We start from the raw sequence: 17160 nt of genomic DNA, 5'->3' as shown, positions 1-17160 counted from the left end.
AGCAGCCTCCATGCCCAGTGCAGGACCCAATGTGGGGCTCAGTCTCAACCCTGAGATGATGACCTGAGCCAAAAAGAGTCAAATGCTTAACCAGCTGAGCCACCTGGGATCCCCAGGAAACATTTCTTAAGTGTTTCATTTTATAAATAGGATGCCTTTTTAAATGTTGATAGTACACAGGGCCCAATAAATAGCTCCCCGCTTTCCCACCCAAGATCAGAACTGAGAGGTAAACATAGGAGTCAGATAGCTAGGGATAAACATCCACTTCATTAGAAGGTTAATTGAAAGGAGCGCCTGGCTAGTTCAGTTGGTGGAGCATCTCTGGGTTGTGAGTTCAAATCCATGTTGGGTGTAAAGAGTCCTTAAAAATAAAATCTTTAAGGAAAAAAAATGTTAACTGAAGATGTAACATATATATGTCATAACAGGCTTGCTAATATTACATCATAAATTTGCCTTTACCTGCCCAGTCACTTGTATAGCTATAAGATAACAGGCCACACCCACAGAAGAAACCAGAGAGAAAAGCGCATACATCCCACACATAGGCTAAGACTAAAAATCAAAAAGAAGGTAGTTGAGCAAATGCACTTGGTTTCTTCTTTCAGAGTCACTGATCATTTCCATAAAATTACTCACCAGCCATCTACTAATCAAACATATATATATATCTGCCATGTGCGAGGTACTTTGCTACATGCTATGCTAAGACCAGTAAACAATAAAATTGGTAAGACAAGACTACTATATTCGGCTCAAAATCAGTGAGAAAGACATGTAACATGTAAGGGAGACATGTATGCAAATAATTAGACAAGATGCTACATACCACCTTGAATGATTCCATACAGTTCTAAGAATCTGTGTTTGGGGTGCCTGGGTGGCTCAGTTGGTTAAGTGTCTGCCTTTGGCTCAGGTCATGATCCTGGAGTCCCAGGATCAAGTTCTGGGATCAAATCCTGAGATGGAGCCCTACATCAGGCTCCCTGCTCAGCAGGAGTCTGCTTCTCCCTCTGCCCCTCACCCCACTCCTGCTCTGTCTCACTCTCTCACTCTCTCTCTCTCTCTCTCAAATAAATAAATAAGAGTTTTTAAAAATATGTGTTTGGGGATATCTTTCAGTTCCTCAATTATTTATCCACAGAAAGATAGCAGTTTTGTTGATGTTCTTTTAATCTTGGCATATAATATTTGCATTATGTAAGTAAAACTGTAATAGTCTAAATTCTTCACATGCCTGTATTTATCCCTTTATTACTATTTTTAATCCCTTTATTACTTTTGAAATCTGTTTTCTAGGCCAGTTTCTTTGTACATAGATTTCAATAGCCTCTGTGTTCGGTAATATTTAATATTTTAGTAGCAGTTTTCAAATTTATTGATATGTCTCTCAACAATAAAATTGATCAGATTCTTTCATTTCCCAGGTATTTTCCTGTTGATATGGAATATAAGCATTAGAAAAATGTGTTTTAAAGATATCAAGATCCTAAATAAAATTTGAATTGAAAGAGATAATCTATATTTTTTTAAAGATTTTATTTATTTACTTGAGAGAGAGAGACAGAGAGCCTGAGAGAGAGCACAAGCAGGGTGGAGGGACAGAGGGTGAGGGAGAATCTGACTCAGGGCTTGATTCCAGGACCCCAGATCATGACCTGATCTAAAGGCAGACACTTAACCAACTGAGCCACCCAGGTGTCCCAAGAGGTAATCGATTTAACAGAATTTGATGACTCGAGATTTTCTGAAAATTTAATAATCTTATTTCTAATATAGATATAAACATTTGTTAATATAACCCAATAATACTCACTATATTCTAGTGAATTACAAAGCTATAGTAAAATGCCAAGGTGCTGTTAGACTACCAACACTAAGCACTAAGTAATTTTTAAAGCCTTTTTTTTTCATCATTTCAAGAAACTTATTTTGCTATTAAGCAAGGTAACCTGGACGATGTACATTTGTACATGTACTAGAAACATCCTATAATACAGAAACATTTTATGGAAAAAATTTTATGAATTTTTTTAAAGATTTTATTTATTTATTTAAAAGACAGAGATCATAAATAGGCAGAGAGGCAGGCAGAGAGAGAGCAGAGGAAGCAGGCTCCCTGCTGAGCAGAGAGCTGATTCGGGACTTGACTCCAGGACCCCGGGATCACAACCTGAGCCAAAGGCAGAGGCTTAACCCACGAAGCCACCCAGGTGTCCCCATGAATTTTTATTATGTAAAATTATTTGGCCTGTTAAATATGGCAACTTGAACACATGCATTTATTTCTACTCTATCCAGAAATCCTACTAAAATGATGATGAGGAAATACAAGAGCCGTAAGAGCCATAAATTCACAATAACAAAGAGAATGTTGAGAAGAAATAACAGAGAATTTGCTCTGTTCAAATGTGGAGACTGTAGAGAGGGTTTACCTACTCTGACAGCCTACCATTCTGAGAAGAATCGTTACCAGCATGGGTACAGATTTGGCTTGAAATCTCACCTTATCCTATGCAAGGAAGCATATATTAAGAATACTATGACTCATGTGGATAAGAATTATCGAGAAGTCAAGCTATATATAAAAGAGGACAAGAGTTGGGTGGAGGCCTTATTTGTGTTCTGAGTGAGTTTACTTTTACTAATAATGGATTTTTGATAAGTCAGTCTTCCTTATGCAGCAAGAGACAGGAAGAATGTTTTTGTGTCCTCTGAATGTAAGTGGGGATTCATCCTGAAATCAGTCCTCATCAGACATAAGGTGATAAATTCAGAGGGAAAGTCTGGTGTGCAAGGAATATAGACATGAGTTTACTGAAATGTCAAGGGCAAGCTAACTTGAGACAGAGAAACTCTATTTGTTTTAGAAGGTGAAATGAGTCAGAAGATAGAGCTCACCAAACTCAAGCAGCTACACCCTACAAAGACTTAATGATTCATGATTTTAAATACCAAGTATACTATGATGACGCTCTAGCTTTTATCACCAGCCCTAACATACCACTTGTACCGCAGATTCTTATATAAAACTGCCTGTTGAACATTTCCATTCATATAGATGATAAGACTCTCACAGTTTAACATTTCCAAAGGCAACTTTTGAAAATACCTTAAAGTATTTTCAAAGCCAACTTTTTTATTAAGATTTTATTTATATATTTGACAGGTAGAGATTACAAGTAGTCAGAGAGGCAGGCAGAGAGAGAGCGAAAGGTGGAAGCAGGGTCCCTGCTGAGCAGAGAGCCCAATGTGGGGCTTGATCTCAAGACCGACCCTGGGATCATGATCTGAGCCGAAGGCAGAGGCGTAACCCACTGAGCCACCCAGGGGCCCCCAAAGCCAACTTTTTGAAAATACTCTGCTTCTCTCTCCCATCTAAGTAAAGGACCCACCCTCGTTTCCAATTGCTTAGCCTAAAATTTTGAAATCATCTTTGATTCCTTTCTTAATGCACACTCAGGCTATCAGGAAATTCTGTGCTCCACTATCAGTCATGTCCAGAATTTCTCCAGTTCTTAGCACATCCAGTGACACCACTCCAGGTCAGGACACCATCAATTCCCTCTCCAATTTCATCTCCATCTAGTCTTCCTCCACCCTCCCCTAGTCACTCCCATACTTACAGTCTTCCTTGCTATTCTTAAAACACAGTAAGCATTCTCTTCTCTTCAGGCCCTTGTGCTTTGGCTCCTCCCGCTTGAATAGTCTTGCTTGCACATAGACTTGTAGCTGATTCTTTCACTTCAGCTCTCTGCCCAAATATCAGGAAAACAAAAAGAGATCTTTTACTGACTACCTTATATTTAAAAAAAATAAACTTAATATCATTTCATAATAATTTTTCGCAAAGTTCTTTCCAGTCTTTACAAAGTCTGATTACTTCCTGAGCAGTGAGGGATCATGCAAAAACTTTCAACCCTTGGAATGCCTGCATAGTTCAGTTGGTTGAACATCTGCCTTTGGCTCAGGTCATGGTGGCGGGGTCGTGGGATCAAATCGAGTCCCACGTGGGACTCCTTGCTCGGGCAGGAGCCTGCTTCTCCCTCTTCCTCTTCCCTTCCCCCCACCCCTGCTCCTACTCTCTCTTGTGCATTCTCTCTTTCAAATAAACAAATTAATTAAATTTAAAAAAAAACTTTCAACTCTCTAAAAACTTTAATAATGATTTTTTTTTACTTCACTTTGGAATATCTTATCTATTTTAAATAGTTGTCTCAGTAGCAATTTCCAGTTTCATATCCTACTACATTTTTTTATGTTACATTCTTTCATTAGAACTTTAGCTCTATAGCGTCAGAGACATTATCTCCTTTTCATCGAAAGAACTACCGTATCCCTAATACTGCCTGGCACATAGCTTTCTAGGATATTTATTCAATGGATGAATGAATGAATGAACAGATAAGAGAGGTGAGGGAGTAATATGGATAATGGGAAAGAGACGTATCAGAATGGCAGAATTGATAGACTGGATTGAGACCCCAGCCTCCATCCTTTAAGAGATTACCAATTAGATATCCACAAACAAAAACAGCTGTGAGAGAGCTCTGACACCCACTTTAGCAACATAGAGGAATGAAAAAAAAATGAGAATAACTGCACTAAAAGAGAAATAAGACAGTCTCATTTTGCAAGCACCATCTCATTCCCCAAGCTAGTATTGCTCAGTGCTAAGAGGCAATTTTCCAGCTAGTAAGAGCTCCCCCTTACCAGGAAAGGAGAAGCAGGGTAAGCATCTAGCTTCCCCAGACTCTGGGAGCACCAAAGTCCTGTTTAGGTTTCACCTCTTCCAGACCCAGAAAACTAAGACGTACAGAAACTACAGATACAGCTAGGGACAAGGAAGAAAAGCAGGGGTTACCAATAGCAGCCAGACAGTTGGAGAGACCGTGGTTTATAGTGACCTGTTCTGCAGACTAACACAGCAGATTTTACTACTGAAGAAACTAATAGCCAGCACTGCTGCCATGGAGAACCCTCTGCAGTTTTCATTAGCTTTTGTCCTCCAGGCATTTGTATTCCCTGATGCCACCCCCCTACTAGAGCCTGGAAACCACAGCGACAGCCAGCCCAGGCCTCAACAGCTGCCCTGCTACAAAATGACAGCCTACACCCCTGCAGCTGACTCCTACTTTTGGGAGCACTTTTGGGGCTAGCGCATCCAGCCATGCACTTGCACATCGCCAGCCTGACACCTGTCATTAGCATACACTGTAATGCACATGCCTGGAGGAGATTGTATGGACATGGGACAGCACTCTAACAGCCAGGGTCCCCACATGTGCTTGTGGGCCCTGATCCGGCCCGGCCCTGTCTTCTGTCACTGGCCTGCACCACTGTGCTTCAGTGCCTATTCTCACCACTCCTGTTCAACATACTACTGGAAATTCTAGCTGAAGCAACCATACCACCCAAAAAATAGGCATTCAGGTTGGAAAGAAAGAAGAAAAATTATCTTTTTTGCTGATGATATGATCTTTTATATATAGAAAATACTAAAGACTACACTCACACACACAACTGTTAGAATTAATGAGGAAATTTAGTGAAGTTGCAAGCTACAAAATCATTATGTAGAAATCAGCTGTGTTTCCATATACTTAAAATAAAACACCTGAAAAAGAAATAAAAAAAAATCCCACTCATAATATCATCAAAAACAATTAAATAGGGATAAATTTTTATCAAAGAGGTAAAAGATTTGTACACTGAAAACTATTAGACTTTGATGAAAAAAACTGAAGAAGGCACAAGCAAGTGGAAAGTTATTCTATGATCATGGATCAGAAGAATAGCCAAAGCATTCATAAAAGAAGAACAAAGCTGAAGGCATAATACTTCCTGATTTCAAATTATATTACAAAGATACAGTAATCAAAACAATATGGTATTGGCATAAAAATAGACAACATAGACCAAAGAAACAGAATCAAGAACCTGTAAATAAGCCCTTACAATACAGTCAACTAATATTTGGCAGTGGAGTCAAGAATACTCAATGGGAAAAATAGTCTCTTCAAAAATGGTGTTGGAAAAAATTAGAGCAATTTTTCTAAGATCTAAAGGAAGCTGACAGATTTCCTGATTTTTAAACTATGTCAAAACTTTAGGGTTTTTTTAGGATTTCTGTTATAGAGTTTGGGGAAAAACTAATGATAGTTACATAAAAATCTAAACCTCCCCAAAACGAGGTAGTTACTAACTCTAAAAGGAAATGTAACTATTGTACAATTCATATCTCAGCAGTGAGCAATATGTACACAGTAATAACACATGACTATAGTCATAATAATGTAAAGATTAAAAGCTGATTTCACCAAAAATTATGATGATGTTATATTAGGTAAATGGATGGCAATTGGTAAAAGGCAGTTAAATCCTCTGCTTTCATAATAGGAAATCAATTTATAATGCTAAAATTTACAGAGTGAGAAATAGAAATTTGAACAAAAGTTTTGGAAATATAGAAGTAAATTCTAAAGTAAACTAAGAGCTGAAAATGATTTGTTCAGGAGATAAGTTATTTGGGAGGGAGGAGGAAATGAAGCTGCAGACAACTTGCTACTTTTCATTAGAAGCCCTGTATTACTATTTGGCTTTTAAATTATGTACATGTTTCACTTTGAAACATAAAAAAATACTGAGGGGTATGTGTGGGTGGATGTGTGTGTCTGTGTGTGTGTGTGTGTGTGCCATATTCACTACAAGTACAGAAATTCACCCAAAGTAGATCAAATGAAAACACTACACAGAGGCAACAAGAAAATTTGAAGCAAACAAATTTAGAATCCAAGACCAGGTTTCAAAGTCTGGCCATCACTCTGTAAATCGTTTTCTCTGTAGGACCACAAAGATCCTAGTCTCTACATAGATTTATATATTTGCTTCATTTTTCTCCTTGCAGATTAATCTTAACATCTCTTCTTCCCTTACAACTTCTGCTTGCTAGCTGTTCAGGCTCTCCAGGAGCCAGTTCTGGCACTGACTTCACAAGAATCCAGGAGCACATTTTCCAAAACAGTGTTTGTGTCTGTGTCCCTTGGTTCAAACTTTAAACACTAAGACTAAATGATTACGTCTATGTATAGACTGTCTACCCATTCATGGTATCACATGATACAAACATGTCCACCCAGGCCCATCACCTCAACAAGAGCTCTGAAAGGGATAAAATTTCAAAGAAGGGGCTGCTATTGGAAAGTTATATGGACATACATATTCACCCAATCTTATTCCATGCTTACCAAACTAAATAATTTGATTTACCTGAATTTTGCCTACTGGAGAAACCAAAGCACTGGACTTTGGGACTTATTTTTCCTCTTTGTAAATTAATAAGTTAACTTCAACAATATAAACAAAAGGAGAGAAGATATACAGACTATGTCTTCAAAGAGGAAAATTTTTCAAAATACTCAATAGGAAGTATGGACAAAGAAAGAGAACTAGAAAATTCCTTGACTTTCCATTCTTGAGGTTTGGTTCCTCATCATAAAATTCTTTCCATGAGATTCCCCTATAACCCGCAGGGCTGATCCACATTGAGTCAATTCTGGTTTTTCAACTGTGGCACATTGACAAAAATATTAAAAATTTTAAAAGCCTGAAACACTGTGTCAGACCCTGAAGTCAGACTGCAGTAAATTGTTTAAGGTAGTGCTGTCTTATGAGGTTTCTTGGCAGTCAGCCAACTTTAACTAACATTCCGAGTCAATAATATTTATGGATTTGCTTATCCAAACAAAATATCTTTAATAAAAAGCCTACAGTAATATTTTTACTTGTGCAAAGAAAACTATATAAACCCTGAATGTTTTAATTAGCAGTAAAATGTGAAATGTTACTGAGTCTTTTTTCCTCAACCATATTTTTTTCCTCAACCAGGAGAGCATGGAAGTATTTTGAGGAAAATTATGATAAACCTAGCACTTTTAGATTTTACAGACCACAAAGATACTTATAGAATCCAAAATCTCAGTACCTTTAATAGGTCAGGGATGTCATACAGGCTTCGTATGTAGTTTTCTCACAATCATGTTTAGACTTCAAATGTCAAAAAAAGACATAGAATACAACAGTGATGTTCATTGATTCTCACCATAACTTTGATTGACTGTAGTGGACCTAGAGAAAGAATGATAGCATGGTATTGTAAGTGCCTGAATTAAAAAAAAAGCTACAAGGCATGGCATGTGAATAGAAAGAAAGGGTTTTTAAGAAACAAGATGTTATCCACTTACTAAGTGAAAAATCAAGACCCCCACAAAAGCACTTTAAAAAAAAAAAAATAGCTGAGCTCACTAGTTTTAAATAGCTTAAAAAAAAAAGAACAAAAAGTAAAATAAAATTTGTTCTCTCAAATTCTCCTACCTAATATTATGTTATTGTTCTTCATTGGTTTTTCTTAGCTAGAGAGGTAGGGGAAGAATGTTAACAATTCATAATATCCTCAGGATGCCTGGATGGCTCAGTCAGTTAAGTATCTGCCTTCAGCTCAGGTCATGATCCAATGGTCCTGGCATTGAGTCCTACATCTGGCTCCCTGCTCACAGGGGAGCCTGCTTCTCCCTCTACCTGCTGGTCTCCCTGCTTGTGCTCTCTCTCTCTTTCTGAGAATAAATAAAATCTCAAAAATAAGAATAATAATAGTAACTCATAATATCTTTGATAAAGCCTTTAAAATTCTCTACCTTGTCCAATAGCCAGTCATCTAGAAATATTCCACTTCCCAAGTTAGCAAACCAATGAAACAAACACATTTTATATGTTCTTCTGTTGCTTAGCCTCTGTTAGTCTATGCCTACCAAAACTGTAGTCCTTCTTTGATATCAAGGTAGTACTTATTCAGGGTAAGTTTTTTAAGGCTAGTGATTTCTCCTTCAGCAACATTAGAGAGACCCAAAGGAAGGATTAGAATCTCAGTGAAGAAGAGAGTGTGCAGATCAGCTACTTCACTATATACCTAGTTCAAAACAGGGCAGACAATTGCAGGGGGTTGTGGGTAAACAATAAATGGCAACCAGGATCCTGCCGGCTCTTGCATCATATCTTGCTCTTTACTTTTCTACAGAAACAAAACACATAATTAATCTCGGCAGTGGAGAATTTGCTTCCTTCCACGTTATGTTGAACTCTTCATTTCCCTTTGCCTGAAATGTTACCGAAGCATAAATACACATGGGTGCAAAGAACAACCAAGAGAAGAGTTTTTACTTGTATCCTACGTACATTTTTGCAAAAAACAACCAAGAGAAGAGTTTTTACTTGTATCCTACGTACATTTTTGCAAAAAACAACCAAGAGAAGAGTTTTTACTTGTATCCTACGTACATTTTTGCAAAAAAAACAACCAAGAGAAGAGTTTTTACTTGTATCCTACGTATATTTTTGTGGTGAGGACCATAATATGGAACAATTTATATGCTGCATGTCTTCAGAAGTTGCTAAATGTCACTAACAAGAATTAAGGATAGCCCTGCAGAATGCATCTTAATATTAACTTACAACTAGACTAAGTGTAAGAGAATTTTCTCTTAATCACTTAGATTTTAAAAGTGCTTAAATGAGAACTTATCTTCTCGCTCAACAACATTAATTTTTTTTCTGGGCCAACTCCTCACAGTTAAACATAAAACACTACTTATAGTCACTATGAAAAATTGTTAATAGGGGCAGCTGGGTGGCTCAGTGAGTTAAGTGACTGACACTTGATTCCAGCTCAGGTCATGCTCTCCGGGTTGTGGGGTCAAGCCCCACACTGAGCTCTGCACTGGACATGGAGTCTGCTTAGGATTCTCTCTCTTTCTCCCTCTCCCTCTGTCCCTTCCCCACCCTCTTCCTCTCTAAAAACAAAACAAACAGAAAACACACACACACAAAGCCAAGCTAATATGCAGTTTTTATGGAAACAGTAAGTTATGCAGTGAATAATTAAATGATTACTATATTCCCAAATGTCTAATCCTTTTGTCTACTTTAAACTGTTTTCTACAGCAAAAAGCCAGAACAAAGGGCACCTGGGTGGTGCAGCTAGTTAAACATCTGGCTCTTGGTTTCAGCTCAGATTGTGGCCTCAGGGTCCTGAGATTGAGACCCCATGCGGTTACACCCTCAGCGTGGACTCTGCTTAAGAGTCTCTCTTCCTCTGCCCCTCACACTCATGCCCCCTAAATAAATTAATCTTAAAAAATAAAAGTGTAGACTTATAATTCTTTTTGATGCCTAAATGTTAAGTGTAATCACACTCTGAATAAAGTATGATAATCTGCAGCAAAAAGTCAAATATGAGGCTCAGGTTCAAAAGCTCTTGCTATTGATTGTATAATGCCTTATTGTTTTTTTAAGTTTTTACTTTAATTCCAGTTGGACATACAGCGTTAATTTCAGGTGTAAAGATGGTGATGCAACACTAGTGTACATCACCTGGTGCTCATCGTAAGTGCACTCCTTAATCCCCATCATCTATTTAACCTATCATCCCACTCCCCTCCCCTCTGGTAACCATCAGTTTATTCTCTAGAATTAAGAGTTTCTCTATTAATTCTTTCCACTTTGTTTTGTTTCTTAAATTCCACGTATGAGTGAAATCTTATGGTATTTGTGTTTTTCTGACTTATTTCACTTAGCATTATACTCTCTAGCTCTGGCTATGTAATTGCAAATGGCAAAATTTCATTCTTTTCAATGGCTAATATTCCATATATAGAGTGAGAGAGATAGATAGATATAGGTATAGATATATTCTCTTTAGCCATTCATTTCTATCTTCTTTAGCCATTCATCAATTGATGAATACTTGGGCTGCTTCCATATCTTGGCTATTGTAAATAATGCTGCTAAATATAGGAGTGTGTGCATCCCTCTGAATTAGTACTCTTGTATTCTTTGGGTAGATGCCCAGTAGTATGATTGCTGGATCATAGGGTAGTTCTATTTTTAACTTCTTGAGGAACCTGCATACTCTTTTCAACAGTTTGCTTTCCTACCAACAGGGAAAAAGGGTTCCCCTTTCTCTACATCCTCATCAAACCCTGTTGTTTCTTGTGTTGTTGATTTTAACCATTCTGACAGGTGTGAAGTCATATCTCATCATAGTTTTTATTTGCATTTCCCTCACAGTGATGATGAGCATCTTTTCATGTGTCTGTTGGTGATTGTGTACTGTTTTATTTCAGAAGATCAATGTAATTTAGGAAAAGGCTCCCTGTGGTAGAACATAACAACACAGCTCATAAATTTCTTCTAAATATCCAAATGAATGCTCAGAGAGACCTGTACTTAATTCTTTAATAAATTCTTTGTAAATGTGAACCGAAGAAGCATCAGTTTCATCCCTAGGATGAAATCTTTAGATTTTTTACATGAAGCATTTTTCAACTATTGATTTATCTTCATTTGAACTTCAAGCATTTTTCTTTTTTTTTTAAGATTTTATTTATTTATTTATTTGACAGAGAGAGAGATCACAAGTAGGCAGAGACACAGGCAGAGAGAGAGGGGAAGCAGGCTCCCTGCTGAGAAGAGGGCCTGATAAGGGTCTTGATCCCAGAACCCTGAGATCATGACCTGAGCAGAAGGCAGAGGCTTAACCCACTGAGCCACCCAGGCACCTGAACTTCAAGCATTTTTCAATGATTACACCATCTGTAACATAGTATTTCAAAAATTATTCCTAATCTAAAAACTGATTTGGGTGGGGGGTGCCTGGGTGGCTCAGTCAGTTAGGCATCTGACGTCAGTTCAGGTTATGATCTCAGGGTCCTGGGATCAAGCCCTACATTAGGCTTCCTGCTCAGCAGGGAGTCTGCTTGTCCCTCTCCCTCCTCCTCCCCCTGCTTATGCTCTCTCTGCCTCTCAAATAAATAAATAGAATCTTAAAAATTAAAAAAAATGAAAATAAAAACTGATTTAAGGGTGTATTTAGGCAGTAAGTAGTATAAAGCAATAAAATATTTTATCACTTGGTAATAACTTAATGTTGTGCCCAATTATCCACTTCTGATTCTACTTTGTCATAATAAAAGGACATAACAGCAATAAGCTATATCAGAGAAACTGGAAAATAAGATTTACTAAACTGAGCACTATCCAGTGTTGCTATTCTGACCCTCTTTTCTCTTCCAGGTTCCAATAACGTGTTTTGAATTAGCAGAAATTCTTCCTTACTGAATTTAAAAACCCATTTGATAAGGCATTTTAAGTTCCTCATTCTCTTATTTTTGTTTTAAAAAAGTGAGATATAAAAATGATCAGAGATTCAAGAAGTGATTCAAAGATTCAAAAAGGGTAACTCAACTAAATATCCTGATGAAACAGAATTTTATTATTATTTTGTTAACTTTGGAAACAAAGGACACTATCCAAAGCACATGCTTAATTACAACACCACTAACATATAACTACTTTAAGGTGTAATGAATTATTACTTTTTAACTAAAATCAATTCATCTTCATTTTTTCTAGAAATAGACCGAAGTCTTACAAAGCTTCCCATATGTCTAAAGAAGCATGATTTGTACTTACGGCGATTTTTTCATACTTATTTTGCCAGGTAGATACTAAACATAAGCAAAGGTTGGAAAATAAATTCTAAAAATTTATGTAAGCATATGGCTGTATTATCACATATTCTAATAATTTTCCTTTTTTACAACTCCTTTTGTTGCAGGAAAAAAAGGTTAAAATATTTTCAGATCCTCTTTCTTTCCTTGCCCACTATGAATAATGCTTTTTTGCCTCTTAAATTCCTGGGTTTTGTAGTATAGATCAGAGTACCAGAATTGAACAGAGTTTGAGCTAGTTAGCTGGCTTTAAATTAGAAATGACAGAGTTGCTTAAAGAAGAAAAATACAGCAAGGAATAAAAAAATAAAGAGAAGGAGGACAAGAAAGTTAAAAATCAATCCATCTGGCTTTAGGGGATATTTGGAGGAATTCTGAAGATCACAGTTTAGGGTGATCTGCTCTACCATGTGATGCGGGACTCTAAGAAGATAAGTGGGGAAAAGGATTTAAAGAAATTCTGTTGTCTATTATTGCTGAAACTTGGTATTTTGTGGGGAGAAAAATTGCTTTCCAAGTTTTTAGGGATGTTACATTATTTTGTGTCTGTGTGTTTTCTTTTATTATTATTATTTATTTTCTCACCATAGCACATACTGTCCCCAATATCCATCATCCACCCCCCAATCCCTCCAACCCCCGTCCCCTCCAGCAACCCTCAGTTTGTTTCCCAAGATTAAGAGTCTCTTAAGAGTTTGTCTCCCTCTCTGGTTTCATCGTGTTTCATTTTCCCTCCCTTCCCCTATGATCCTCTGTCTTGTTTCTCAAATTCCTCATATCAGTGAGATCATATGATAATTGTCTTTCTCTGATTGTCATATTTTGCTTAGCATAATACCCTCAGTGTTTGTTTTCTAATTATATACCATGTTCAGGTTAATTTCAGAGTGAGAGCAATCAGGTCCAACTTTATATGAATTATGATATAGATTATGCATTATTGCTCCACTAGTGGTGGATAGTTAATCTGTAATTTCAAAGAAAATTAGTCATTTTTCAATTTCTCCCAAGTTTTGTTATGAGCTGTAACACGTTAAACTAGATGATTAGGATGCTGAGATATATTCTGTAGCTCCTATGTGGTTACAAGTACCAAATACTGTAGAAGTAAATGTGTAAAACCACACAAGTTAAAACAAATTGTGACATGATAGATCCACAATAATGTATAACTAACATTTATTAAATGCTTCCTCTGTGCCATGCTTTGTGCTAAGCAGCTGACATATATGAATTAATAATACAATTCAATGACATAGAACTTGGTTTCCCCCTACTTTTCCAAAGAGGAAACTGAAGCAGAAATAAGATAAATAACACGCTCAAAGTCACACAACACGAGCTGGTGGGTAGTAGGGCTGGATTCGAAACCAGTATGGTTCCAGAACCTGCCTTCTTAACCTCTGTATTATATTATCTCTTTAATCAAGGTTTGTATATTTAATCTATAAACCTTAAAACATATTACCTATGTGGTAATCATCCACATAGGAAAAAAATGGAATGAGAAAGCATTTGATAATTAAGAACAAATATATATACGGAAATCAATTTTCACACTCTGAATTTCAAAACAATCTTAATCTCAATAATAAAAACAATATGTTTTGTACTGTATTTTGCTCATGTTCTACCCTAAGCCATGTACTTATCTGGCTTTCTGGCTAGAGCTGTCAGTTTCCACTACTGGCTAATACACACATGAATCTTGGTGTGACTTACTAAAGAATTAAAAAAAGCAAGTCACTTTTTTCTGCATATTTTTCTTAAGTGAAGGAAAAAAATAGTGTGTCAGGTTGCTTCAGATTTATAAAGGGAAAATTTGGCTAAGAGCTTCTAGGAGAACCTAGCGTCTGCCCATGTATAGTACAAAAGGATGAAATCTGTCTGCAAAGAGAGATGGTAGATAAATTATGTATTATATATTGTAATTTCTTTAACACATAGTGTATATATTTGACAAAACTGATAAATACAAATCCTATTGCTGTAATTTGGGTTGCTTTCTGAGAAAGTTATTTCAGACTTCTTCATTGTTGCTCTAGAGGCATAATAGGGTGAAGGATGTAAGCCCTAGAGTACAGATTATCAGTTAAAATTCATGGTCATCTTAAAGAGAAATGCATGTCATGGAAATGTAGAAATGGTCCCAGTAGGTCACTAATAGGGTCAGTCTGTAGACAAATATATCCATGATCACCATGGTAACAACCCTGATGGGCCACACACGGAGAAATCTTTCCCTCATCATCCGAAGAGATAATTCTCCTATGGATGACTTACACTGAGGCTTTACCAGGATTATCTCTGTGGGTGTTGAAATAAAATGACCACTTCCATAGGGAGTTGCGTAGAAAATGACTTTCTCATGGAATAATCTAAGTCACTTCAAAGTATGGTACTTATAGGACTATTTTGGGACTGATGAGAGCATTAGTAACCTTTCTAAGAGAGTGTTCCCAGAATCACCTACATAGGCTAGACTGATTTCCGAACCATCCTATTGTGCAGTTCCACAGGACTCCCTAAATGTTGAATTTAAAACCCAGGAGCTTTTCAACATGTGGATGAGTTCATCCACAAAGCTGTTTATGGCTCTGACAATATTTTGTGGGATTTTTCAGTGAATGGTCTTTTTAGTGTGGAGCATTGAATGCATTATGGGAGACCAGAAAAATCTAATTTGGGGAACTCAAAATATCTGCCACCACCATGTAATGCTTTTTTTCCCTCCATATGAGAAGTAGGTGAGATTAATGGACTATGATTTTTATCTGTTGTTCTTACTCAAAGAATTGTCAAAATTCACGGCTCCTTCCTAGAAAATAAGGTAGTAACTCAGCTGGGGAAGAGTTTCTTGCAATGTTTAAGTCCTCAGCTCAATGCACCTTTCTTTAGGCGTCAGTCCAGTTTTGTTTTGTTTTGTTTCTTTTTCTTGAAGGATAAGGAGAAGCTTGGCTTTAAATGTCCCAAATGAGGATTATGAGTAGGTCTCACCATGGGCCTATGCCTTCCTCCCTGGGGGAGGCAGTAAAAGAGTGTGGGACACCTTTATCCCTTCTGACATTAACCCAGTCCTGCTGGTAGAGACTCTGTGATAGGGATTCAGTAAGCCTTTTGTCATTCACTCCCATTCTCTGGAACTCCAAACCATGGAAAATTAAATAATCCTACCTTCCAGCAGAGGGTAGGAACAGGGCAGGTCATATCTCAATACTGCTTTCACTATGTTTGAGATAGAATAAAGGAACAATGAGACTTTTTGGCTGATGCCTGTATTTTGAAGACTTACTATTATTTTTCTCTTTGTGATATAACAGTTTCAATAAGCAGACCAACCCCCAAATGGAAACTATCTCTATTTTTAAAAAGTCCTAGAACTGTACAGAAACTAATGAATTGTGGCTGAAATTCTCCAAACGTTGACCCCATGCAAGTGTAGATCAAAAGTAATATGATAAACAAACAAATAGACAAAAGTTAACAAATTGAAAAACAAGTGTAGAGGTAGAGGTGAGGTGCTGACCTAGAACTAATAACTAATAACTCTAGAACTATCTGGAGTGTATCGGACTAAAGGCAAAAGAAACTGTACATAAGCACAATACTCTAGTTGATAATTTTTTTTTCTCCACAGAAGTGTAAGTTAACAATTCTAATACTGCTTTCCATATATGCCGGACTTGGAAAAATAACATAGAAGATAGTGGGAGCCAAGTGTCTCACTTTTGGAGTGTGGTTTACAAATAAACAAGTAGAGGAGGCTAGAAGGATCATTTGGTCAAGGATTAAAGTTGGAGAATCAGTATGAACTCACATGTGGTCTAATATGGATATAGATGGCTAAATATAAAAATATTTATAGATATGTGTGTATACACTGGTTGTAACTATATACATATAGTCTATGTATATACTATACACATATATATTTCCTTGTTCTATCAGTTGCAAGGAAAGAAGCAATGACACTTAAAAAGCAAAGAGCATATCTAGCACATAGATCTGGTTTCTAAGGTCATTCTCCAGTTAAAAACAAAAGGATCCTTGGATAAATAGCTGATTCTAGGACTGGTGCAGGCAAAACATGAACTGGATCATCTTGCAGTGTCAAAAAGTAAGGAAGTGCTCCAAATAAAACAACTCACAGTGATGGGGATATGTCAAGAAGACATGGAAGAGCCAAAAGAGCTCCCAATCAACAAAACTGGGACATTTGAAACAAAAAAACAAAGTAGCATTGGATTAAAACCAAGTATAAAATAAATGCCCAAGAATCCATACTAATATAAACTAATAATTGAGTAAATAAATGGGAGAGAAGACACAAATCTCTCAATCTGTTGTATGAAGGAATTACAAATAATTTATGTTGTACTCTGCCTTCAAGGAGACAGAGTCTAACGCCTACTACGTTAAGTGTGGGCTGTGCATAGATAGTGACTTCCTTTCACAAATTACAGTACGGAAAGAGAGAAGAAAAAAACTAACTTTACAGTTAAGAAACCTGACGAAAATACCTCAGCCAGGCAATCAAGGTTAACCTCAATAGTTTAAGTCATGTTGACAGTATGTACCCTTGATATGAAACAAT

The sequence above is a fragment of the Mustela erminea genome, chromosome 4 (assembly GCF_009829155.1).
Source record: "Mustela erminea isolate mMusErm1 chromosome 4, mMusErm1.Pri, whole genome shotgun sequence".
Classification (NCBI taxonomy): domain Eukaryota; kingdom Metazoa; phylum Chordata; class Mammalia; order Carnivora; family Mustelidae; genus Mustela; species Mustela erminea.
This window is presented reverse-complemented; position numbering follows the sequence as displayed.